This window comes from Scyliorhinus torazame, chromosome 7, assembly GCF_047496885.1.
Source record: "Scyliorhinus torazame isolate Kashiwa2021f chromosome 7, sScyTor2.1, whole genome shotgun sequence".
NCBI lineage: Eukaryota > Metazoa > Chordata > Chondrichthyes > Carcharhiniformes > Scyliorhinidae > Scyliorhinus > Scyliorhinus torazame.
Window position 1 is genome coordinate 87,151,503 of NC_092713.1, and position 26,312 is coordinate 87,177,814.

The following is a 26,312-nucleotide window of genomic DNA, read 5'->3' on the forward strand; positions in this document are numbered from 1 at the left end:
TGTCCTCCTTGTAGCATTCACTTACTTTCTTACTGCAGTGGCTTTAGCATTTTCATCCAAACATCTGTCATAAGAACATAAGAACATAAGAGCTAGGAGCAGGAGTAGGCCATCTGGCCCCTCGAGCCTGCTCCACCATTCAATGAGATCATGGCTGATCTTTTGTGGACTCAGCTCCACTTTCCGGCCCGAACACCATTACCCTTAATCCCTTTATTCTTCAAAAAACTATCTATCTTTATCTGAAAAACATTTAATGAATGAGCCTCTACTGCTTCACTGGGCAAGGAATTCCATAGATTCACAACCCTTTGGATGAAGAAGTTCCTCCTAAACTCAGTCCTAAATCTACTTCCCCTTATTTTCAGGCTATGCCCCCTAGTTCTGCTTTCACCCGCCAGTGGAAACAACCTGCCCGCATCTATCCTATCTATTCCCTTCATAATCTTATATGTTTCTATAAGATCTCCCCTCATCCTTCTAAATTCCAACGAGTACAGTCCCAGTCTACTCAACCTCTCCTCGTAATCCAACCCCTTCAGCTCTGGGATTAACCTAGTGAATCTCCTCAGCACACCCTCCAGTGCCAGTACGTCCTTTCTCAAGTAAGGAGACCAAAACTGAACACAATACTCCAGGTGTGGCCTCACTAACACTGTATACAATTGCAGCAGAACCTCCCTTCTTAAACTCCATCCCTCTAGCAATGAAGGACAACATTCCATTTGCCTTCTTAATCACCTGTTGCACCTGAAAACCAACTTTTTGTGACTCATGCACTAGCACACCCAGGTCTCTCTGCACAGCAGCATGTTTTAATATTTTATCATTTAAATAATAATCCCTTTTGCTGTTATTCCTACCAAAATGGATAACCTCACATTTGTCAACATTGTATTCCATCTGCCAGACCCTAGCCCATTCACTTAGCCTATCCAAATCCCTCTGCAGACTTCCAGTATCCTCTGCACTTTTTGCTTTACCACTTATCTTAGTGTCGTCTGCAAACTTGGACACATTGCCCTTGGTCCCCAACTCCAAATCATCTATGTAAATTGTGAACAGTTGTGGGCCCAACACTGATCCCTGAGGGACACCACTAGCTACTGATTGCCAACCAGAGAAACACCCATTAATCCCCACTCTTTGCTTTCTGTTAATTAACCAATCCTCTATCCATGCTACTACTTTCCCCTTAATGCCATGCATCTTTATCTTATGCAACAACCTTTTGTGTGGCACCTTGTCAAAGGCTTTCTGGAAATCCAGATATACCACATCCATTGGCTCCCCGTTATCTACCGCACTGTTAATGTCCTCAAAAAATTCCACTAAATTAGTTAGGCACGACCTGCCCTTTATGAGCCCATGCTGCGTCAAAAAGCATGCAAAATCTCTTCTTCAGAGATTCACTTCTAACCTGCAGTTGCATCATTGTTGTGTCACAAATAACATTGGCAGTCTCAATAATTATCTTCTCTTTCCCTTTTAAAGTGATTTCATTGTCTCTAGTTTCATCGAAAAATAATTTCCTGTGTCTTGTAAACTCATCATCAGAGGTATTCTAATTTTTAATAATGCTATGCCTCTGCTTCCACCGAGCTATAGTCATTTCAAAATTCCACAACAAAACTTTTAACCGAGGCTAACAATTGTGCAGCATTCAATAAAGTTGCATCAACATTTTGCAGCGAGTTGCTGACTGCATTCATTCTTTAAAGTAAACGGTTCCATGAAAGAGTAAAAACAGCAATGTCGTACTTTCCAAACCTCACTGCTGCTAAGGATTTTGCTTTCACGTGTGGTTTCTCTGAATTTGATGCATCTATCCTTTATATCAGCAAAGCTAATTTTCAAAGCCAAAACAGCATCTGTATGAGTGGACTTCCTGGTGTCACAAATTCTTTTGACAGTCAAATGTTTTCCTGCTCCAAGTGTGATTGCAATATATTCTACCCATGTGTGGAAACCAGAAAAAGGTATACACGCTTTGAACAAAGTCAGAAGATTGTACAGCTCCCACACAGGGTTCAGTTCCAGTGTGGCAGATTAAATACAAGGAGTGCTCTAGCATATGGTGAATAATGCACAAGTGCTTGCATTGTTCTGTCTTGCTTGTAGACCTGAATATTTTCCAGCCATATTTGTGGCACCATCGAAGCTCTGTACAGGATATTTTTTGATGTCCAAAACCAAATTTGCAATGATTTCCAAAACAGTTGCTCCAGGCACTCAGAGATTGTAGCTGGACAAAACAAAGAAATTGCTCTACAACTTCACCATCGCTGGTCACATATCTTAAAATTCATGATAATTGGTCCACATGACTCACATCTGGTGTTGAATCAGCTATTATGGAATAGTGTTTAGAATCTTTCACTTCATTAGTGAATTGGTTTCTGGGCCACTCTATCATTATAGTGATGAAGTCATTGTGGGTTTGGTGCGTTAAAAGTTGGTTTTCCCTGATCCATAATACTGATCATTTTTCAAATGCTCTATGAGAAGCTCATCAAGTTCACAGAGATATTCAAGGCAGGCTGAAAAATCACATCTTCATCTTGACAATGATGACTCATCATGTCCTCTAAGAGGTAGTCCCAAAGAAGACAGCAACTGGACTGTGGCAACAACACGTCTCAGCACTTTCTTCCAGGGAGAACACTTCTTTTTAAACTAAGCCAATAACGTAGAAGCAATTTTTCCAGATAATTTACATCTTTGGACGAACAGACACACAGCCTTCATATGAGCTTTGGAAGTTTCATGATCAGCAATATCGCTGTCAACATTTCTCCAATTAGAGGACCTGTCGATGAATGCTTCTTTCCCTTTACCAGGGTCAGCGAATAATTTGCAAACATAACTGCCTAAGAGGTTTCTGAACAAAATCAACCAATTTCTCATTTCTGTCATCGCATTTCTCTTCACCCTCAGAAAATGGGATTTAGGAAGACTTCAAACCTGCTTTTGGCCTCCAACGTCAAACTCTTTTCTCAAATTTTCCATATTACCTGTGTTTGATGGTTTATTTAGTACAAAATATTCTATCATACCCAGTAGAACAGATTTTGGCCATAAGACAATGGATATCTTCAGGGTCAGCTTCTTCCCTCGCTTCAACAAAAGAATGCGCAATATCTTGTTGTTCCAGTGTCATCTCAGAGTTCACATCTTGTTCAACTTTTTGAGGCGATGTGGCATATCCAGAAATCGGCAAGTCAAAGTCATCAGATAATTCACCCATACTTTTCTATGAGGATGAATGTGCAGTTTGTGCACTGTTCAATACTTTGAATTTTAGAAAGTAAAATATCATGCAGCAGCAGGGACATCAAAGGTAGCCAGCACTTGGAGGACTGGTGGAGACCATCTGCTGAGTCCAAGTCAGATGATGAGCTTCTGGACTCGATCCTAAATCAGTTAGTAAAGCTGCAGTGACAATCATGCGAACATCAGCAAAGAATGTCAGCTGCATCCCTCAGATTGCAATGGACAATGGAGGAGTCCTTCCACCCTCAGTCTGAGGTGAAAGTGCTGGGATGCCAAGACGCCACGGTCAATAATGGCAGGGTGGCCATGGAGACCTTGGTCCAGGAAATCAGTCCTACACTGCTGTAGGAGCAACACTCCATCCCTGTAGCCCTTAGTGGCATCCATCAATTGCTATGCATGAGGGGCGGGTCACTCCCATCGCCCCTTTTCCTCAAGGAAAGCCAGGGATTCTCGGGCACCTATAGGGAGGAGGACCAGCAGCTGCACACATGGGGCCGTCAAGCCAGGTGAATCTGAAACTCTCTGGCAGATCCAAATTGCCACTTCCTGTGACCCTATCACTTCCAGCTCCATAAGATGAGGAGGGTGCACCTGCCCCATAGTAGGACACCCAAAGCAGGCCTGGGACCCTCCAGGTCTCGGCCCTCCAGTGGACGCCCGCCAAAGTCATCACAGACAAAGTGTGCAGCAGTCAGCAGGCTGCTTCCACCTCTGCTCTGGATGTCAGGGGAACACCAAGACATAATGGTAAGGTTGGGAAAGTTAAAAAGATTTAGGAGCACAATGGTGGCATGGGTGTTCACAACATTTATATAATGTACACAAATGTAAATAGAATTGCACTCATTTCACATCTCTTATGTATCCTTCCTTCTTTTGATGAGCTGTGTTGCTGTCAATCACATGTGAGCTCAATTTTCGCAGATTGCAATGTAATGGGCCTACCTTTGACCATTGGGCTTCCATATCACCGCAGTGTGTGACTCTTTGCTAGATCATTCTCCACATGACTGGTGCCTCTACCTTAATGTTAAGGGCGCTTGTGCAATGAACCTCGTTCACGTGCTTGGTAGAGTCATGTCATGTTTATTCTTGGCTGTGTAAGGTCGAGGCAGAGGCATTCTCCTATCTGCATTACTGAAAGGTGAAGGTGTAGTGTTCAAGGAGAGATGTGTCCATGCATGGAGAAGCTCGTATATTATGCTATTCCATGTGCACTCTGTCTCTCAGCAGGTTTTTCATGCTATGAGCCCATGCTCAGCGATTGTGTACACTTCTGTCAGCTAATTTCATTTTCCACTTTCAGAGTGTACATCTGCTAGGCTCATCAAGAGGTTGGGTTATCTTCCCACCTCATGATGATAAAGCTTGGCCCCTCTCAGCCACATTATCGTATGGTGCTCAAACGTCTAACCTTGAGAATCTCTCACCCTGCAGTTGTGTGTCTTGTGGGGACAATGCTCTCATCAGAAGCTAGGGATTCAGCACTCTGAGTCACCTCTAAATGGATTCACAGCAGCAGAGGAGCATCATCGGCTGCCTTGGCCCAAGTGTAACATATCTGATTCATCATCAATGTTACACAGAATGCGTATTTCCCTTGCTTGAGTTGAATCTCCTGGAGGAGATTTATCGCACTGAAGGCATACAGCTGTGAGACCACTGAGGATTGACCAACATCTCTTGGCTCTTCTAGGATGCAGTTGTGCCTGGCAAACTGGAGAGATGCTTGAAGATGCAGAACCTTCTGACACCTGAAGCCAGGATGCCATTCTCCAGTTAGCACCTTATCTCAACAAAGAAACATGCTCCTGAAAGTTCATCATTCTTCAAACGATCAGAACAATGTGAGCCTGATGTGTGAATAGTCAGTCTCATAGTCAAGCGCATTGGTGATTTGACAGGAATAGCAAGGCTGGTGTTCTTGTTGGCCCATGATGGAGGGTTCTTGTCCAAGAGTATACTCACTGCAACTCATCATCCTCCTGGGGAAATCTGGTGGTTATCGGGCCTTACACGCACACCTGCCTCATTTGGCCCATGCTATGGCCTCTGACCCTCCAGCCTAATCTTCCTCAGACTCAAATCCTCATCCCCATCGAGTTCGTCCTCATTGGAGGAGATGTGCAGCTCCTCCATCTGGTCAGCTGACAAGTTCTCCGCTCTTTGCAGTGCCAGTTTGTGCAGCGTGGAGCAAGTCACAATGATCCATGAGACCCTCCGCGTAGTATACAGGGGTGCTCCACCAGATCTGTCCAGGCATCGGAATCACTTCTTTAGGATGCCTACAGTGTGCTCCACTAATGCCCATCTATCAGTATGAGACTCGCTGTCCCGTCTCTCTTCAAGAGTCTGAGGCCACTGCACATGCATCATCAGCCACTTCCTTTGAGGGTATCCTTTGTCACCAAGGAGCCAGCCTTACATCCTGTGCGGTCCCTCAGAGGTAGGATCTGCAATCTACTCAAGTTGTATGAGACATGGATGCTTCCTGGGTATCTGACACAAATCTGCTTGATCAGGTTTCTATGGTCATGGACTAGTTGAACATTGAGCAAGTGGTAATTTCCAGTTTATGTCTTGCAGTGACTGTTGTTAACGATCTTTTATAGCCACATGAATGCACTTGATGGTACCCTGCACTTGTGGAAATCGAGCAATCTCAACAAAATCCAACATTCTGGCATTTTGCTTTGCTTGATATCTGTCAAAGTTGGTGTAATTTTGGGCCTTGGCAAAAAGGGTGTCTAAATGCATTTGTGCGTGGACGCTTGGAAGATCCCACTGCCCCAATGGAGTCCTGATGTAGAAGTTCAAAGCAGCCATTACTTTCTCAGCCACCAAATATGGACGGCTCCCAGTCCCTGTGGTGCTAATTTCTGGAGAATGTTTCAAACGTGAATCAACAGCACATGTGAGCTGTCAGCGACACTGGTACTCGCTCATCTGCAGATAAGACATAGGAGTTGTGTAGACCCTGCTTCTTGCAAGCCACCTACGCATGGCATCTCTGTGAGCCTCATCCTCTGCATCCAGAGGAGGCCCTGCTGACCCTTGGTATTGCTCCTCCCTTTGGCGAGCTATGTACCTCCAGTGCAATCTTTTCCTTCTTCTCTCCTGCCTACAAACAGTAATAAATCCCGGCTCCGTATTCCTGCTGGTCTCTTCTCTGCAGTATCAATGAAAAACAGGCAGTGTCAGCATTAGACGATAAAGGTCCTCATTCTGTCAATGACTTGTCTGTGAATGTGGGTCCAAGCGCATTGTTCCCGTGTGGGAGACTGCTCGCCGCTGTAATGGTGGCCAGTGTGGAGTGTATATCAAGGTATCAAAGCCTTCCCCCCCATCCCAGTGCAGCCCCTTCTCCTGCCTGATGTCACTTGCCCCCCTCCACAGTGCAGCCTTTGCACTGCATCCCCTTCTGCTGCCTGAGGTCATTTGCCCCACTTTCCCAGTACAGGCCCAGCCATGCGAAGCCAACCTCGCCTTACCACTGATCTGGTAGGTAGAGACTTGCTTGTGACATCCCTGCTGAAAGTGATGTGGTACTGCCTGCAAAGCCTAGTGTTGATTCCTGTTAGTGTTGCACCATTCAAGGTTGGCCAATTAACCCCAATGGGACAGGTCACCCAGGTGCATGTCACCGATATACTGTTGTGAAACATGTTATTCTAGTTGCATGCAGACATGCCCAGGCAATCCAGCATGGGGGATGATTCCAGCAAGGAGATCTTAAAATGACATGCAATAATTATGAAATGATGTTCCTGATGTGTCGTGGTGGGAAATGCGGCCTGCATTTCCCACCACAGCTGGAGTACACAATCGCGACCAGGTATTTATGATGCAGTAAACTGATTTTTGGCTTTCTCATGATATATAACACTCCCACCTGCCCTGATGCCCACCACAAATGGGAGCAGAAAACCCCTTAATCTCAGAACTGTCTTTCTCAGTGAGGTGTTTTCCCCAGAAATTCTTTCTCTAGCACAAGTGAGACGAATCTTCCAGCCTTGTATCAGCTCCTCGTGAAGTTTGTCTTTTCAGTTCACATTCCTACACTGTGAGCTATTACATTTTTCTGCCTTGCTCTCTGATACCAATCAATCCAGTCGAGAGGCTGGCCCGGATCGATGGGTTATATACCTTCTCAGAGGGGCGGAGCCACAGGCGGAGCCAACAACAACATCAACACAACAACAGTAACAGTGAGTAAATACAATAATATATACAACAGCCATACGTGGCTCACCACATTCACCCCCTGTTAAAAAAATGTCCGGTGGGGGTGAAGTGAACTCACAGGTTCAGTATCACAGGAGGGGGTATTGTCTGCTGTGAACATCACAGTGTAAGTGCTGGCGTCGGCCAAGATGGCTGCCCCCACGGGAGAGTACTCGGCTGCAGTTGTAACTGCAGGATGGTCACAGCGGTCGAGTACGCGGAGCTGATGGTCCGGGACACCTATGTGGCAGGTGTCCGGTCCAGCTACATCCGGCCGCAGCTTCTAGAAAAGGGGGCCCTCGACCTCGAGGAGACTGTGAAGCTGGCTACCTCGCTGGAAGTGTCCTTCCAGAGCCTGAATGCCTTCCCATCCGACCACACGGCATCCTCGGGGATGTCGGAGGCGCATCCATCACCCGACCCAGGAGTGCCTCATTCCTGCGCCGCGCGGCAACCATCCAGCTCCGGAGGACCATGCTGTTACTTCTGTGGTCAGGGCCAGCACCCCAGGCTGCGTTGCCCGGCTCGCAACTCCACGTGTAACAAGTGGGGCAAGAAGGGGCACTATGCTAAGGTATGCCTAGCTAAGCCTAAAAATCAAAATCAAAAACCAAAAGCCTGTCAAGCCCGGTCTGAGACTCACAGACCCCGCAGCGTGGCATCATGCCTGCCCGGAGCGCCCTCTGTTGACGCATTACTCGCCGCGTGTGACTCATGGGGGCAGCACCTTGGCCAACATCGTCGACTCCGCCGCCGCGTGCGATTCCTGGGGGCCGCCATCTTGTCTGACGTCATCGACGTCGAACGCCGCGTGCGATCCATGGGGGCCGCCATTTTGTCCGACTTCGTCGACGCTGCCATTTTGCGATCAACACAACAACAGTGACAGTGGGTAAATACAATAATATATACAACAGCCATATGTAGCTCACCACACTCTCCTTCCAGATCCTGGCAGACTGCCTTATCTGTGAATTTTCAGGGATATCTTAAACCCTTCCCCTCTCAAAGCCCATCTCCATGGCAATGTGAATCTCATGGACCTTGTATCGAGAACAAAATGCTGATTAGCTGTACTTGAAACCCCAACTCTCTTCTATCTTAGAAGTAAATGGACAGTTTAAAGCACAGCTGTTTACAACCCACTATTCTCAACACTTTTCTGGGACTTCTACTGACTTGTATTCTTTTCACTGTCAGCACACAGACTGGTGACACTGTCTCCAAGTGTAAACACCTTGTACCTTCTTCCCACTAAAATAATCTGGGCCCTCTTTAACCTCCAATAATCAAACCACCCAGGCTTGCTGCCAGGTGGACTTCAGAACAGGTCACATGACCACTTTCATTTTACCTAAGTTAAAGACAGTCTCAAAACATAACCATATAACCTCATAATTGTAACAATATACAACATAAGAAAATATATGTATATTGAATCATATATAAAACATGTAAATGTATATATTTATAATCACTTCATAAAATATATATACATTCTTTATAATTTTATTAAAAATACTTTTAAAAACTTGACCCCAAAAGCATTGGCAGGCATCATGGGCGAGATTCTCCGACCCCCCGTCGGGTCGGAGTATCGCCGGGGGCTGGCGTGAATCCCGCTCCCGCCGGTTGCCGAATTCTCCGGCACCGGATATTCGGCGGGGGTGGGAATCGCGCCGCGCTGGTTGGCGGGCCCCCCCCCCCGCGATTCTCCGGCCCGGATGGGCTGAAGTCCCGCTGCTAGAATGCCTGTCCCGCCGGCGTAGATTAAACCACCTACCTTACCGGCGGGACAAGGCGGCGCGGGCGGGCTCCGGGGTCCTGGGGGGGGGGGGGCGCGGGGCGATCTGGCCCCGGGGGGTGCCCCCACGGCACAGGCCTGGCCCGCGATCGGGGCCCACCGATCCGCGGGCGGGCCAGTGCCGTGGGGGCACTCTTTTCCTTCCGCCTTCGCCATGGTCTCCACCATTGCGGAGGCGGAAGAGACTCCCTCCACAGCGCATGCGCGGGGATGCCGTGAGCGGCCGCTAATGCTCCCGCGCATGTGCAGCCCGGAGATGTCATTTCCGCGCCAGCTGGCGGGGCACCAAATGACTTTTCCGCCAGCTGGCGGGGCGGAAATTAGTCCGGCGCGGGCCTAGCCCCTTAAGGTTGGGGCTCGGCCCCCCAAGATGCGGAGAATTCCGCACCTTTGGGGCGGCGCGATGCCCGACTGATTTGGTCAGCGGACATCGCGCCGATACCGGAGAATTTCGCCCCATGTCCCTGGCGGTGGATGTGGGATACCAGCTACTGCAGTAATGTCAGTAAGTTCAGTATGAATGCTAAGGTTTGTGAGGAATCTGTGTCGTGAACATCATTGGGAAACAGTTTTGTTTCTTCCAGTAGAACTGTCTCAGGACTCGTTGAAGGTCCTGATCATTATACCAGCCTCATCCCGCAGGTGGTCTTCACAATTTTCGATGAGGCTTACCGATACCGATCATATAACAGGGTCTAATATCTAAATTGGAGTCCCTGCCCCCACCCTTGAGTCTCCTCCATGACAGTGGCATTATAAGGGAGCAAGCAGAGGATTCTTCCTGATAGGACCATCCCAGAAACTTAGACGCAAATCTTAAATCTGGAATATTCAGATCACTGCTTATGCTATAATAATAATCTTTATTGTCACAAGTAAGCTTACATTAACACTGCAACAAAGTTACTGTGAAACGCCCCTAGTTGCCACACTCCGGCGCCTGTTCGGGTACACAGAGGGAGCATTCAGAATGTCCAATTCAATTAACAAGCACGTCTTTCAGGACTTGTGAGAGGAAACCTGAACACCCGGAGGAAACCCACGCAGACACGGGGAGAACATGCAGACTCCACACAGACAATGACCCAAGCCGGGAATCGAACCTGGGACCCTGGCACTGTGAAGCAACAGTGCTACCCACTGTGCGGCCCGTTCCAACTATTTTGACAAGACTCCTGCCAAAATTACTTTGGTAGTTTATCAGAACAGCTACTGATTTCCAAGGTTGCAAAATGTTACATAATACTGCCGAATTCTGGGGAAACCAAAATAGATAAAACGGAAACACTGAGAGGTTCAGCATCCTTACAACAAAGGCCTTTAAAAATAGCTGATGTTAAAATATTTTCAAGGTCTCTTCTGCATAAATTGTATTGTTTTAAGGGATAAGATATCCCTTGCTTTGTTCCTGAGGGAGACCAATGAGAATGATGTCTCCATTGTGAGAGATAAGAAAATAATGCATTCCTGTTTCATATCGAATCTAAGACAAAAATAGTGAAACATCAAATAGTCAATGTGGCATTAGTCAACTGATCAAAACCAAAAATTGTTCATATGTGTCTTTCAAAATTAGTCAGGAAGAGAATGCACGCCAATCTTGTCATTTGTGTTGTAATTGGCATCCCCCTTGACGGTAGGCTGAGCTTCAAACATAATTTTTGATCCATTTACAAGCCTATTTATTTCCACCTCCACATCATTGTCTGTCTTTATTCCACCTCAGCCCCTCCACATCTGCAACTCGTTCTACCTTTCCATCAGGTCCTTCAATGTTTCTACTGCCCTTGTCATTGGTCTCTCATCCTGCACCCACTGTAAATTATCCAAAATGCACCTATCTCTCCTGCACCAAGTCCCATAGGCCCCTTTCACTTGTCTTTGCTATTGTACATTGACTGCTTGTCTCTAAACGTATTTAATTTAAAACCCGCAATCTTGTTTCCAAATACATCCATGGTCTTAACCCACCTATTTCTACAACATCCTCCAGACTTATGTCCACATCCATGTCCCTTGGTATTCTACCTGTGGTTTATTGTTCATTCCTTCTCCGTTCAGCCTTTGGTGCATTTGGTCAACAATGGATAGGGACAGGTCGGGCTCAGTGGGTAGGGCCCAAAATTATGATGATGGTGGATAAGCAGGGAGGGTGGGGTAAAACCCCCTGTTAGGATAGTTACATGGAACGTGAGGGAGTTGCGAAGCCCAGTGAAGAGGTCGAGGATGCTTGCGCATTTGAAAAGTTTGAAAGCAGATGTGACGATGCTGCAGGAGACTCACTTGAGGGTGAAGGATAAGGGGAGGCTTAGAAAGGGCTGTGTTAGCAGGTGGAACGGGTTTGTGGGGAGCTCCGTAGGTACAACATTACTAGTCTAGTGGGGAGGGTGAAAGCAGATCTGACAAGGTGAGATGGTCTCCCTCTGTCACTGGCAGGCAGGGTACAGGCAATTTAAATGAACGTGTTGCTGCGAATCTTGTTTATTTTTCAGTGCCTGACGATCTTCCTGCCAAAGGCATTTTTCAGGGAGGTTGAAAAGATGATTACCTTGTTTATATGGGAGAGGAAGGTGGCTAGGATTAGGAAAGTGCTGTTGCAGAGAGGACGGCAGTCACGGGGGTTGGGTCTTTCGAATTTACTCTCTTATTACTGGGCGGTGAACGCGGAGAAGGTGAGGAGCTGGGTTAGAGGGGGGACTCCCAATGGGTTAGAATGGAGGAACGTCTGTGTAGGGGGTCGGGACTGAGGGCGTTGGCAACAGCGCTGCTCCCGATGGCTCCAGGGAAATACTCAGGGAGTCCGACGTTGGAAATCTGGAGGCAGTTGCACCAGCACTTTAGGCTGGGGGCAGGGTCAAGGGAAATGCTGATTCGGGGGAATCACAGATTTGAGCCAGGGAAGTGGGATGGGAGTTTTCGGAGATGGGAGGAGAAAGAAATCAGGAAATCAGAGGATTTGTTTCTAGGGGGCCGGTTTGCGGGATTGAAGGAGCTGTGGGAGAAATATGGGTTGGGGTAGGGAGAAATGTTTAGGTGTATGCAGGTCCGAGATTTTACTAAGAAGGAGATACAGAGTTTTCTGGTGGCACTGGCCTCCACACTGTTGGAGGAGGTGCTGACGACAGGGGGAATGGAGAATGGGGTGGTGTCGGCGATTTATGGGGCGATTCTGGGAGACGAGAAGCCACTGCTGGAGGGGATTAAGACAAAGTGGGAGGAAGAGTTGGGAGAGGGTATGGAGGAGGGGTTGTGGTGTGAGGTGCACCGGAGGGTGAATGCCTCAACTTCGTGCACAAGGTTGGGGCTGATATAACTGAAGGTGGTGTATAGAGTGCTTCTCACAAAGGCGAGGATGAGCCAACTCTTTGAGGGGGTAGAGGATGTTTGTGAATGTTGCCAGGGGAGAGGGGGGGGGAGGGCGTAAACCACATTCATATGTTTTGGTCCTGTCCAAAGCTGGAGGGGTATTGGAGGGAGGTCTTCAGGGTAGTCTCGAAGGTGGTGAATGTGAGGCTTGAGCCGGGTCCTTTGGAGGCCATGGGCGGGATTCTCCGATATCGGCGCGATGTCCGCCGACCAAAAACGGTGCGAATCAGTCCGGCATCGCGCCGCCCCAAAGGTGCAGAAGTCTCTGCATCTTGAGCAGCCGAGCCCTCACCTTGAGCGGCTAGGCCCGAGCCGGACTGATTTCCGCCCCGCCAGCTGGCGGGAAAGGCCCTTGGTGCCCCGCCAGCTGACGTGAAACTGACTTTGCCGGGCGGCGCATGCGCGGGAGCGTCAGCGGCCGCTCACGGCATCCCCGCGCATGCGCAGTGGAGGGGGTCTCTTCCGCCTCCGCCATGGTGGAGACCATGGCGAAGGCCGAAGGAAAAGAGTGCCCCCACGGCACAGGCCCGCCCGCGGATCGGTGGGACCCGATCGCGGGCCAGGCTACCGTGGGGGCACCTCCCGGGGCCAGATCGCTCCGCGACCCCCGCAGGACCCCGGAGCCCGCCCGCGCCGCCGTCCCAAAGGTGGTTCAATCCACGCCGGCTGGCGTGGGTTGACTGCGGTGGGACTTCGGCCCATCGCGGGCCAGAGAATCGCCGGGGGTGGCCCGCCAACCGGCGCGCTGCGATTCCCGCCCCCGCCAAATATCCGGTGCCGGAGAATTCGGCAACCGGCGGGGGCGGGATTCACTCCAGCCCCCGACAATTCTCCAACCCGGTGGGGGGTCGGAGAATCCCGCCCCATATTCGGGGTATCGGATCGGCTGGGGTTGGAAGCGGTTGTGGAGGCAGGCGTTTTAGCCTTCGCATCACAGATTGCCCGCAGGCAGATCCTGTTGGGGTGAAAGTCAGTATCTCCACCCTGTACCCTGGCATGGTGGGGGGATCGTTTGCAGTTTTTAACACTCGAGAAGGTGAAGTTTGAGTTGAGGGGAAGGATGGAAGGGTTCTACAATTCATGGGTTTTGTTCATTATGCACTTTCAAGAATTGGATGACATTGAACATTAAGGGGGGTTTGGGTTGAAGGGGGAGGGGTTGGACTGTCTATGTTGTTGGTGACTAGATATGTGTGGATGGTGGATTCCTGAATCCTTTTCTTTGATGTTTGTATTTAAAATGTTGAGGGTTGTTTGGGGGTTGGTGGGAGGGAGGAATTGTTGGTTAGGGGATTGACATTGTATTTGTTACTGTTGATTGTTTGCTGGTGGGTGGAAATTTGGATGAAAATGTAAAAAAGGAGAATAAAAATATTTTTTTTTAAAAAATGAATGTGAACAGCAGTTTTGAAATAAATCCTGAGCAGGACTGGGCCCAGTGTATGTTATGCTGTGAGGAAGGGTAAAAATGTCTCCCTTATTCTACTCCAGGTCTGACAATGACAAGGTCTTTTTGTGAATTTAGAGAGGGTGTGGTTTGCGCACACTGCAGGAATCCCATCATTATAAAGAATTAGTCAGATGGGATTTCTGAGTTTAAACAAAGAACAAGATACATTCATTGAAATTATTCCCGAATTTAAAACAAAATAGGTAAATTGCAACCACCATTCATACACCACACACATTAAGGAAAGATTATACAGGCATTGGAGGCAGTCCAGAGTTGTTTTATTAGGTTGATCCTGGGTATGGAGGGATTTTCTTATGCGGAGAGGTTGGAGCCTTTACTCATTGGAGTTTAGAAGAATGAGAGGCGACCTTAGTGACATATATAGGATTCTCAGGGGGTTGACAGGGTAAATGCTGAGAGGTTGTTTCCCCTTGTGGGACAGTCTAGGACCAGAAGCCATAATCTGAGTAAGAGGTTGCCCATTTCAGACAGAGATAAGGACAAATTTCTTCCCTCAGAGGGTGGTGAATCTGTGAAATTCTTTACCGCAGAGAGCTGTAGAGGCTGGGTCGTTAAGTATGTTCAAGGCTGAGATAGACAGGTCTTTAATCAGTCAGGAAGGGTTTGCCAAACTTTTGAACTGCGGAACCCGTAGTGACCTCCCAAGAGCATCGGGGAACCCCAAGCATTCTCATAACGTCCCCTTTTTGTCGGGAAATAGGCGCAAACAAAGAAATCAAATGTAAACTATTATTTTCTGGCTATATCTATGCATAATCACCAATCAAACATTATTATTAAGAACTGAAGGTTTACCTTCCTGTCGTCTTCAGTGAAAGGAGTGATGCTGCCTCCATTGTACACAAACTGCTTGATGCCGGAACTGATGTTGGAGAGCTGGATTCTAATTTCAGGTGTGGCATTCGGTCTGCTCATGTTTTTTGCTTTTGTAGCTGTGTTATCGGGATAAACCACTTTCACACAAATATGTTTGGGTGAAAGAACGAGCTCACAAACTGCTCTCTTTGCCACATTATCATACTTATGTATTAAGCTGCTCTGAAAATTCATCAACAGTAGTGCACTGAAGGATTGTTTTCATGTGGAGTCAGAAGCCATGTCAATCAGGCTCTGATAGGTCAGCTGGCCTGGTTGTTAATGCAAATGAATTGTGAATCCAAATATTGTCCTCATCTGACAGAAGGAAGTATTCCAACAAAGAAGAATGTAAGCCACATAGGTGCTGCGTAATGTCACTGAAAATATTCTCGCCAGGGTGAAATTAACTTCAGGGAGAAAGTCATTCAAAGTGCGATAACAGTTGAAAATGTTATTTTCTACACACAATGTGCAGAAGCACAATTGCCGAAACAACATTGAAATCTTATCTCTTGCAGTGAAGATAGTGATACTGTGGCAGCATGGTGGCACAGTGGTTAGCACTGCTGTTTCACGACGCCGAGGTCCCAGGTTCGATCCCGGCTCTAGGTCACTGTCCGTGTGGAGTTTGCACATTCTCCCTGAATTTGCGTGGGTTTCGCCCCTACAACCCAAGGAAGTGCCGGTTAGGTGGGTTGACCATGGTAAATTGCCCCTTAATTGGATAAAAAAGGAATTGGGCACTATAACTTTATTTTAAAAAAAGATGGTGATACCCTTGCCTTGGAGTGACAGGTTCACTTGATTTAGCATTATAAAAATATCTGCAAGAGAAGCAAGTCTCAAAAGTCCTGACGTATTGGTCACCAACTCTGAAAATTGATATTTCTGATCCACAAAAAATGCCAAGACTTCATGCCGTAGCTCATAAAGTCAAACACTTTGTCTCATGGTAGCCTCACCTGTGTATGTAGGAGCAATGCTGTGTACTCACTGCGCATTTCGTCACACAGAATTTTCAGTGGAATAGCTTTAGTGTAGTTGGCAATTCGCACCGCTCCATCCAGCACATTTTTTAGAGGCACAGGCAACTTTTTAACAGCGAGTACATGTCTGTGGAGGACACAGTTGCTGTTCATGCAGTATGGTTCTGCAGCTTTGATCTGCTGTAACAGGATTTTTCAAACTCAGGGTCTCAACCTGCGGGTGGGTCGCAGGCAGGTGTCGGGAGAGACATGGAGTGGTCAGTCCCGCCATTCCCGCAGTGGTCCAGATTGCGGGAGAGACACCAAATAGCCGCTACCGGCTTTTACATGGAGAATTGTGGCCACTGCCGCCTTTTAAATGGAGTTACAGATTAGGCTGCACTGAGTCTTTCGGCCAGTAGCAGCAGCAGAGAGTAGGTCACGTACCCTGCACGTAGAATTGACGTGAAGCACCGCCCAGGGATTTATTTTTGGCGCCAAAGCAGGGAGCAGAGTTGCTTGGATTTTGAAGCTGCTGGCAAGCAAGGCATGTGAACTGTCAAGACCAATGTTTTTTTTTTAAAGAAAGAGACAGCCAGAGACTCAAATATGCAGTTTTCCCATTGGAAAGGATCTCACAAAAGAATCTGTTGGAGAGAGCTGCGCAGGAGAATCCAGGGCAGGACACAACAGTGGGAGTGCTAGAGTTCCAGGGCCTCTGGTTAACGGCCCTGGAAAAATAAACTTAACTCGGAACAAAGAAGTATAAAGATGAATTCTTGAGGTCTAGTTTTTATCAATTGTGAAAAGCCAGAAGGCAGCACGGTGGCAAAGTGGTTAGCACTGCTGTCTTACGCCGTTGAGGACCCGGGTTCGATCCTGGCCCCGGGTCACTATCCAAGTGGAATTTGTACATTCTCCTCGTGTCTGCGTGGGTCTCACCTCCACAACCCAAACAGATGTGCAAGGTAGGTGAATTGGCCACGCCAAATCGTCCCTTAATTTGAAAAAAATAATTGGGTACTCTTAAAAAAAAATTTTTAATTGTGAAAAGGCAAATAAGGAGGAAAAACCCATCCTTGTTATTTGCAAAAAGTACTTGTAAATGAGAGAGGTTTCATAATTCAAAAGAGACGTGGCTTGTGAAGCATTCCTTTCGAGGTTGAGAACCCAGAGTCAGTTGTTAATTTATAGCTGACTCCAAATTAAAAGACTACACGGTGCAGCTTACCTGTAATAACACATTAAAAACATGCCAAAAGCCCACAAAGGTGTCAGAATTCTGATGTAGCATCTCCCAGGAGTATCCAATGCGGAGTAAAACATGCATGTTGTTGCTATTGCCCTTCACGATGACCTACCTGTGTGAGGTTGGATTTTACGTTTTCATAAAGATGACGACGGCACAAAGGAACTGGCTGAGGTCTGCACCTGATATGCACATTGCCCTCGCCTCCTTTGAACCAGATTCAAGTGAGATTGTGAGGACAAAGCAGGCTCCCCTTTCACAGTAAAAGTACGAGAACATGCGGTTGTCGCGACGGTCCACCAACGTGTGTCGCAAAGGTCGGTTGCCGTGTGTCACGAAGGTCCGTCGACGTATGTCGTGAAGGTTGGCCAGTTTAGGTCACGAAGGTCAGCCGGCGTGGGTTCTGAAGGTTGGCCGGTCGCCAAAAGTGATGTTGCTCTATATAGGGTCACTTAGCAGAAAGTCCTCCTCAATAATGTCACCGAAGCAAATACAAGCAATATTGCAAGCTCTGACGCATCAGTAGACACATCCCGCTGCAATGAATATGCCTCACAACATCTAAGCCGAGAGACAAACTAATTCTCAATGTCATCAGCAATATCATGAATTTGGTGGGCGACAGTATTGTTAGAGAGCTGTAGCGCCTCAATCATTCTACCTGCTGCCTCATTTAGCAAGCACATTACAATGTTTTGGGGGCAAGTTTTTATCAACTATTCACCAATCTTGTGGGCTTCTCCTGTAAGTGCAATGCAGTAACTTACTCTGTGAGATGCCTCAGTTGCATTCTGGTCATTAGTATTGACAGATCCGACCATCATGGATTTACTGCTTTGCCAGTGAATTAGGTTTTCTGCTGAGGAAACGTATGGTCTTATTCTTATATTCAGGATGATTTGTTTCCAAATATCTTCAGAGTTTTGCTGGAACAATCAAACTGTTGGATAATATTTATCAGCACACAACACACTGTCCTTCAAGTATATCTTGGCCTCCAATGCGCATGAATCCCAGGGACAGATAACTCTCATCGAACTTGCGCTCCTTATGTGGGCAGTGAGTGGTAGGCCCCTGATAATAATAATAATCTTTATTGTCACAAGTAGGCTTACATTAACACTGCAATGAAGTTACTGTGAAAAGCCCCTAGTCGCTACATTTGAGCGCCTTTTCGGGTACACTAAAGGGAGAATTCAGAATATCCAATTCACTAGCTTATTATCACAAGTAGGCTTCGATTGAAGTTACTGTGAAAAGCCCCTAGTCGCCACTTTCCGGCGCCTGTTCGGGGAGACTGGTACGGGAATTGAACCGTGCTGCTGGCCTGTCTTGGTCTGCTTTAAAAGCCAGCTCTTTAGCCCTGTGCTAACCAGCCTTGATGGGCAGAATACACTACTTCTGCTCCTACATCTTTGGTCTTATTCCCTGGGTCCACACACACATTCCTACAGACTGTAGAATAAGAGGGTCGGCTTAACAATTTTCTGAAGAAGATAAATAGAGGAGTATATGATTAGCTATCTGTTGGCTGGTCTCGATATGGTGATTCCACATTGCAGCCATTTTGTTCAGTTGTCTTCCTGGGTACAGTTGTATGGAGACTATTTCCATGTTTTATTCCCAAAATATCTGTTTGCAGTTAATTTCTCTCCCCAGGATGGTTACTTTGCAAATTTGAGCGAAGAAAAGAGAGGAAACAGCATTTTCTTTTCAAGTATGTTTATTAAGGTTATGACCATAAACAAGAAGAATAATGGCTCAGCATACATGAGTACAGAGAGAAACAGGAGAGTAGCATCACAACTGGTTCAATACAATCATTAAACATAGCTAAGTACTTATACAGCCCCACCAGAGACCGAGGGAGAAACAGGATGAGGCCATGAAAACATCGCAAAATGGTGCTGTGTACCCCCTCCACCCCACTAACACCATGCAAGCTCACAATCACCACAAAGAATCAGGATAAATTAACCATGCCAAAGTACATCTCCCTCAACTCTAGCAGCACCAAAGGCACCAACGACCCACCACAGCCTCCCCTCTTCAGATAACCAGACCCAGCTACACCCATGTAGGAGCCAAGAATGGATTCATCATACCCATGCTTACAAAACCAAAGAAAATATGCAAAAACCCCAGTACTATGGTGAGTTACATACATATCATAAGATGCAACTTAACCCCAATCCCGGCCCAGAGCAGAACCAACATCATAAGACCATAAGACATAGGAGCAGAATTAGGCCACTCGGCCCATCAAGTCTGCTCCGCCATTCAATCATGATATTTTCTCATCCCCATTCTCCTGCCTTCTCCCCATAACCCCTGATCCCTCTATTATTCAAGAATCTATCTATCTCTGTCTTAAAGACACTCAGCGAATTGGCCTCCACAGCTTTCTGCGGCAAAGAGTTCCACAGATTCACCACCCTCTGGCTGAAGAAATTCCTCCTCATCTCTGTTTTAAGGGATCGTCCCTTTAGTCTGAGATAGTGTCCTCTGGTTCTAGTTTTTCCTACAAGTGGAAACATCCTCTCCACGTCCACTCTATCCAGGCCTCGCAGTATCTTGTAAGTTTCAATAAGATCCCCTCGCATCCTTCTAAACTCCAACGAGTACAGACCCAGAGTCCTCAAACGTTCTTCATACGACAAGTTCTTCATTCCAGGGATCATTCTTGTGAACCTCCTCGGGACCCTTTCCAAGGCCAGCACATCTTTCCTTAGATACGGGGCCCAAAACTGCTCACAATACTCCAAATGGGGTCTGACCAGAGCCTTATAGAGTCTCAGAAGAACATCATACCATACAAGTGTGCAGAGAGGACTGGCAACAACATGTTAGAATTATGACCAAACTTTCAGGACACCCAACAAAGGAAAAGAAGGAAGGAAGAACTAGAACTACCAGAACTAATCTACAGATAGCAAGTGAGCAGGACCCAACCCAGGCCCCATACTTCCCTGGAACCCACCAAGCACCCACCAATTAAGAGGAGAACAGGCCACTCAGGAAGGCATCCACCCCCCCCCCCCCCCCCCCACCCCACAGGGGGACAACAAGAATCCACCAAAGCAGAGGACTTGGCTCATCCCAAGGTCCCCATGCACTGAAGAAGCTAAACCTAACCTCCCCAACAGGGGGCATCCCAGACCCCCAGGAGCAATGGAATACCAGCCACAGCACTGGACCTGGCTTGGCCCAGCACATCCTGACACACAGGAAACTATACCCCCAGGATTCAACTCCATATAGGACAACCTACCATCCCCAGTTATACTAAAAAATAAAGTGGATAATTACTCCAACCCAGCCATGGAAGGCCCTATCCCGAGAATAAGAAGAATTGTCAAGACATCCAACAATTGGGTGCCTTGGGAGGGAGGGCCGACTCCCTCCTTTCCAGTACAGTCAGGGTAATCTCCCCCAAACCATTGGACCAGACCAGGATCAGACACAGCATCCCCTCCCACAGCCACAAAGATTATAAGACTGTTATGACACTCTGGGATAGTCGGCGGTCAATTCCAGCCCCACTTGATCCGGAGTCACAGCACAATTGAAATTAACTATTAATTCTTAGAAAAAAAAACAAAGTCTTTGATCTTTGGTTGCCCAATAACTAAAGTCACCAGGTTTGTAAATTTAAACATTAGTATATTTTTATTAATAACAAGAAATATAATTAAATATGCAGCAAATACAACTGGTTAACTATTATCTAATTACCAACCCTCATCTTTGACTCGCCCCACCCTCTACATACACATAAGACAGACAAACACAGAGGGGTGTTAAAAAAAAGAATAACACAAAGAATAAATAGATAAAAGTCTTTCTTTCAGATGGACATCTTCCAATTAGATTATTTTTAGTCTAGGCATTCAGTTGGGTATTCTTGCTTCCATCTGTAATCGTTTTCACTTTCGATTCTTCAGGATCTCAAGACTTCTTTTCAGATTCAGAAACAGGCAAAAAGAGAGCAAGAGAGAGGGATAAAGAAAGAGCTACTCACAGCTTCTTCTCTCAGCTTCCAGGTGCGTTCTGCTGTGCTGCTGGGTCCTCTGAAAACCTCCCACTTGACTGAACCCAATCATTGTCTGTCGCCAGGCAGAATACTGGGCGCGATTCTCCACTCACACGCCGGTTGGGAGAATCGCCTGGGCCGCCAACATTTCCGGGAACGCCGGTCCGACGCCCTCCTGCGATTCTCCCAAGCGGCGGGAACGGCCTGGTCGAGTTTCGCGGGCCGCAGGCCAGAGAATCACCGGAGACACCCAAAATGGCGATTCTCCGGCACGCCCGCTATTCTGAGGCCCGGATGGGCCGAGCGGCCAGGCCAAAACGGCGGGTTCCCCCCGGCGCCGTCCACACCTGGTCGCTGCAGTCGTGGGCGGTGCGTGAATGCTGGGGGGGGGGGGGGGGGGGGGGGGGGGGCGGCCTGTGGGGGGGGCGAGGGGGGATCCTGCACCGGGGGGTACCTCAAATGTGGGGTGGCCCGCGATCGGCGGGCCGTCCTGTCTGAAGGAGGACCTCCTTCCTTCTGCAGTCCCGCAAGATCCGTCTGCCATCTTCTTGCGGGGCGGACTTAGAGAGGACGGCAACCACGCATGCGCGTGTTGGCGACGGCCAACCCGCGCATGCGCGGATGACGTCCGTTATGCGGCGCCAGCCGCGTCATCTATGCGGCGCCGCTTTTACGCGGGCGACAAGGCCTGGCGCGGGTAGATGACGCGGCCCCGATACTGGCCCATTGTCAGGGCCTGAATCGGTCGGGACCGGGGCCGTTCCGCGCCATCGTGAACCTCGACGGCGTTCACGACGGCACGGCCACTTCGGCGTGGGAGTGGAGAATCCCGCCCACTGTCTTTGGCCAATCCATTGGCCACCAACCAACCAATTGAACCAAATCCCACTGATCTCTCACCTGCCAGAAAGTCTGAGTTCTTCTGTTAAAAATATAAATTTTCATAGCACAGTGTATTATTTTGCAACTATTGCATTCTTCACTTCCTCTGGGGCGGCACAGTGGTTAGCACTGCTGCCTCACCCGGGTTCAGTTCCGGGTGACTGTCTGTGTGGAGTTTGCACTTTCTCCCTGTTTCTGCGTGGGTTTCCTCTGGCTTCTCCGGTTTACTCCCACAGTCCAAAAACGAACAGGTTAAGTGGATTGGCCATGCTAAATTTCCCCTTAGAGTCCAAAAGGTTAGGTTAGGTAGTGTTACTGGGTTAAACGGATAGGGTGGGGGCCTGACCCTCGGAGCCCTTTCAGAGGGTTGATGCAGACTCGATGGACCAAATGGCCTCCTTCTGTACTGTAGTGATTCTATGATCTATGTCCAATGAGAATGAATCTCTATCCAATGAGAGGCAATCTCTGCTCAACTTAAAGGTGCATGTCCATTAAATATCCATAGATCATAAAAGTGATAATAAAAAAGTAAAAGCAATGGGAAAAGAGTAAATAGGGTGGTCAATAGGACTTTAAACTAGAGATTGGGGGGGGAAGGGAAAGTCAGGGAACCAAGAGGTGAAGTAATCAGTGGGAAGCGTAGCTGCTTAGGAATACAAAAAAGCACAAAAAGACTGAACTCAGGAGAGGTTACGATAGTCCCCATCTCACAAAATATGACACAGTGTATGGAAAGGCTCAGTAAACCAAGGTCCAGCACACTAAGAAAACAAAAAGGGACGGTCAATAGAGAATTAAAGGTGCTATATTTAAATGCGCGCAGTGTACGGAACAAGGTAGATGAGCTTATGGCCCAGATTGTGACTGGCACGTATGATGTGGTAGGCATCAGAGAGACGTGGTTGCAGGGGGTTCAGGACTGGCATTTAAACATCCAGGGATTCACAACCTATCGAAAAGACAGAGAGGTGGGCAGAGGGGGTGGGGTTGCCTTGTTAATTAGGAATGAAATTAAATCAATAGCACTAAACGACATAGGGTCAGATGATGTGGAGTCTGTGTGGGTAGAGTTGCGGAACCACAAAGGCAAAAAAACCATAATGGGAGTTATGTACAGGCCTCCTAACAGTGGTCAGGACCAGGGGCACAAAATGCACCACAAAATAAAAAGGGCATGTCAGAAAGGCAAGGTCACAGTGATCGTGGGGGACTTCAATATGCAGGTGGACTGGGTAAATAATGTTGCCAGTGGACCCAAAGAAAGGGAATTCATTGAATGTTTACAGCAGGGCTTTTTGGAACAGCTTGTGATTGAGCCCACGAGGGAACAGGCCATTCTGGACTTAGTGTTATGTAATGATCTAGACTTGATAAAAGATCTTAAAGTAAGGGAGCACTTAGGAGGCAGTGATCATAATATGGTAGAATTCAGTCTGCAATTTGAAAGAAAGAAGGTAGAATCAGATGTAAAGGTATTACAGTTAAATAAAGGTAACTACAGGGGCATGAGGGAGGAACTGACGAAAATCGACTGGGAGCAGAGCCTAGTGGGAAAGACAGTAGAACAGCAATGGCAGGAGTTTCTGGGAGTAATTGAGGACACAGTACAGAGGATCATCCCAAAGAAAAGAAAGGTTATCAGAGGGGGGCTTAGGCAGCCATGGCTGACAAAGGAAGTTAGGGAATGCATCAAACTAAAAGAGAAAGCCTATAATGTGGCAAAGAGTAGTGGGAAGTCAGAAGATTGGGAAGGCTACAATAACAAAGAGTGAAATAGGGAAAAAGAGGATCAAATATGAAGGTAGGCTAGCTAGTAACATTAGGAATGATAGTAAAAGTTTATTTAAATACATTAAAAACAAACGGGAGGCAAAAGTAGACATAGGGCCGCTCCAAAATGACGCTGGTAATCTAGTGATGGGAGACAAGGAAATAGCTGAGGAACTAAATAAGTACTTTGCGTCAGTCTTCACAGTAGAAGACATGAGTAATAGCCCAACAATTCAGGAGAGTCTGGGGGCAAAGTTGAATATGGTAGCCATCACAAAGGAGAAAGTGCTAGAGAAACTAAGAGGTCTAAAAATTGATAAATCTCCGGGCCCAGATGGGCTACTCCTAGAGTTCTAAAGGAGATAGCTGAAGAAATAGTGGAGGCGTTAGTTATGATCTTTCAAAAGTCGCTGGAGTCAGGGAAAGTCCCAGAGGATTGGAAAATCGCTGTTGTAACCCCCCTGTTCAAGAAGGGAACAAGGAAAAAGATGGAAAATTATAGGCCAATTAGCCTAACCTCGGTTGTTGGCAAGATTCTAGAATCCATCGTTTAGGATGAGATTTCTAAATTCTTGGAAGTGCAGGGTCGGATTAGGACAAGTCAGCATGGATTTAGTAAGGGGAGGTTGTGCCTGACAAACCTGTTAGAGTTCTTTGAAGAGATAACAAATAGGTTAGACCAAGGAGAGCCAATGGATGTTATCTATCTTGACTTCCAAAAGGCCCTTGATAAGGTGCCTCACGGGAGACTGCTGAGTAAAATAAGGGCCCATAGTATTCGAGGCAAGGTACTAACATGGATCGATGATTGGCTGTCAGGCAGAAGGCAGAGAGTTGGAATAAAAGGTTCTTTTTCGGAATGGCAACCGGTGACGAGTGGTGTCCCGCAGGGTTCAGTGTTGGGTCCACAGCTGTTCTCTTAATATATTAACGATCTAGATGACGGGACTGGGGGCATTCTGGCTAAGTTTGCCGATGATACAAAGATAGGTGGAGGGGCAGGTAGTATTGAGGAGGTGGAGGCTGCAGAAAGATTTAGACAGTTTAGGAGAGTGGTCTAAGAAATGGCTGATGAAATTCAACGTGGGCAAATGCGAGGTCTTGCACTTTGGAAAAAAGAACAGAGGCATGGACTATTTTCTAAACGGTGACAAAATTCATAATTCTGAAGTGCAAAGGGACTTGGGAGTCCTAGTCCAGGATTCTCTAAAGGTAAACTTGCAGGTTGAGTTAAGAAAGCAAATGCAATGTTGTCATTTATCTCAAGAGGCTTGGAATATAAAAGCAGGGGTGTACTTCTGAAGCTTTATAAAGCACTAGTTTGGCCCCATTTAGAATACTGGGAGCAATTTTGGGCCCCACCCTCAGGAAGGACATACTGGCACTGGAGCGGGTCCAGCGGAGATTCACACGGATGATCCCAGGAATGGTAGGCCTAACATACGATGAACGTCTGAGGATCCTGGGATTATATTCATTGGAGTTTAGGAGGTTGAGGGGAGGTTTAATAGAAATTTACAAGATAATGAATGACTTATATAGGGTGGACGTAGGGAAGTTGTTTCCATTAGCAGGGGAGACTAGGACCCGGGGGCACAGCCTTAGAATGAAAGGGAGTCACTTTAGACAGAGATTAGGAGAAACTTCTTCAGCCAGAGAGTGGTGGGTCTGTGGAATTCCTTGCCACAGAGGGCGGTGGAGGCCGGGACATTGAGTGTCTTTAAGACAGAAGTTGATAAATTCTTGATTTCTCGAGGAATTAAGGGCTATGGAGAGAGCGCGGGTAAATGGAGTTGAAATCAGCCATGATTGAATGGTGGAGTGGACTCGATCGGCCGAATGGCCTTACTTCCGCTCCTATGTCTTATGGTCTTATAGTCTTGTGGAAATAAGCGAATCAACAGGAAGGGTCCTTACAAGACATAATAACTAAAAGGTGTAAAGCTGTGCACAGATTACATTTCACATACTTAACTCAATATGATTTTGCGAGAATAGGCTAATCGTCTTCACTCGTCCTTGTGCTCACATCTCATACCCCTTGCAGGAAAAAAGACAACCATAAATAATCAACAACATGATCACGAGGAGCAAAGTCCAGGATTATAGAAACATTGCGCAATAATGACATCTTCCAAATTCCATGAGAAGGATAAGGCAGGATCAGCAAGCACTGTTTAGGATCTCTCAAAGTTTCCAACGAGTGAAGAACGAGGCACCATCCTTTCCACCATGCTGTCTCTCCGAAGCCCAGGCAGCCCACAGCTGGCTGGGGAGTGGTGACTCGACCCACTCCACCACCTCTAACCCTGCATGACAAGCATCGGGAATAGGATGATATCAGACCAGTGATCTGTAGGCCCAACCACCCCCTGGCTTTGAAGAACAGATACATTATGCTCCATCGA

At 47.2% G+C, this 26,312-nt stretch overlaps 2 pseudogenes; both read right to left on the reverse strand.

Moving 5' to 3' along the window:
• Nucleotides 1-10,682: 10,682 nt before the first annotated feature.
• On the reverse strand, nt 10,683-17,297 carry LOC140427345 (zinc finger BED domain-containing protein 5-like; annotated as a pseudogene).
• A 371-nt stretch (nt 17,298-17,668) lies between these two features.
• LOC140427346 (zinc finger BED domain-containing protein 5-like) lies at nt 17,669-21,319 on the reverse strand (annotated as a pseudogene).
• Between the last annotated feature and the right edge of the window lie 4,993 nt (nt 21,320-26,312).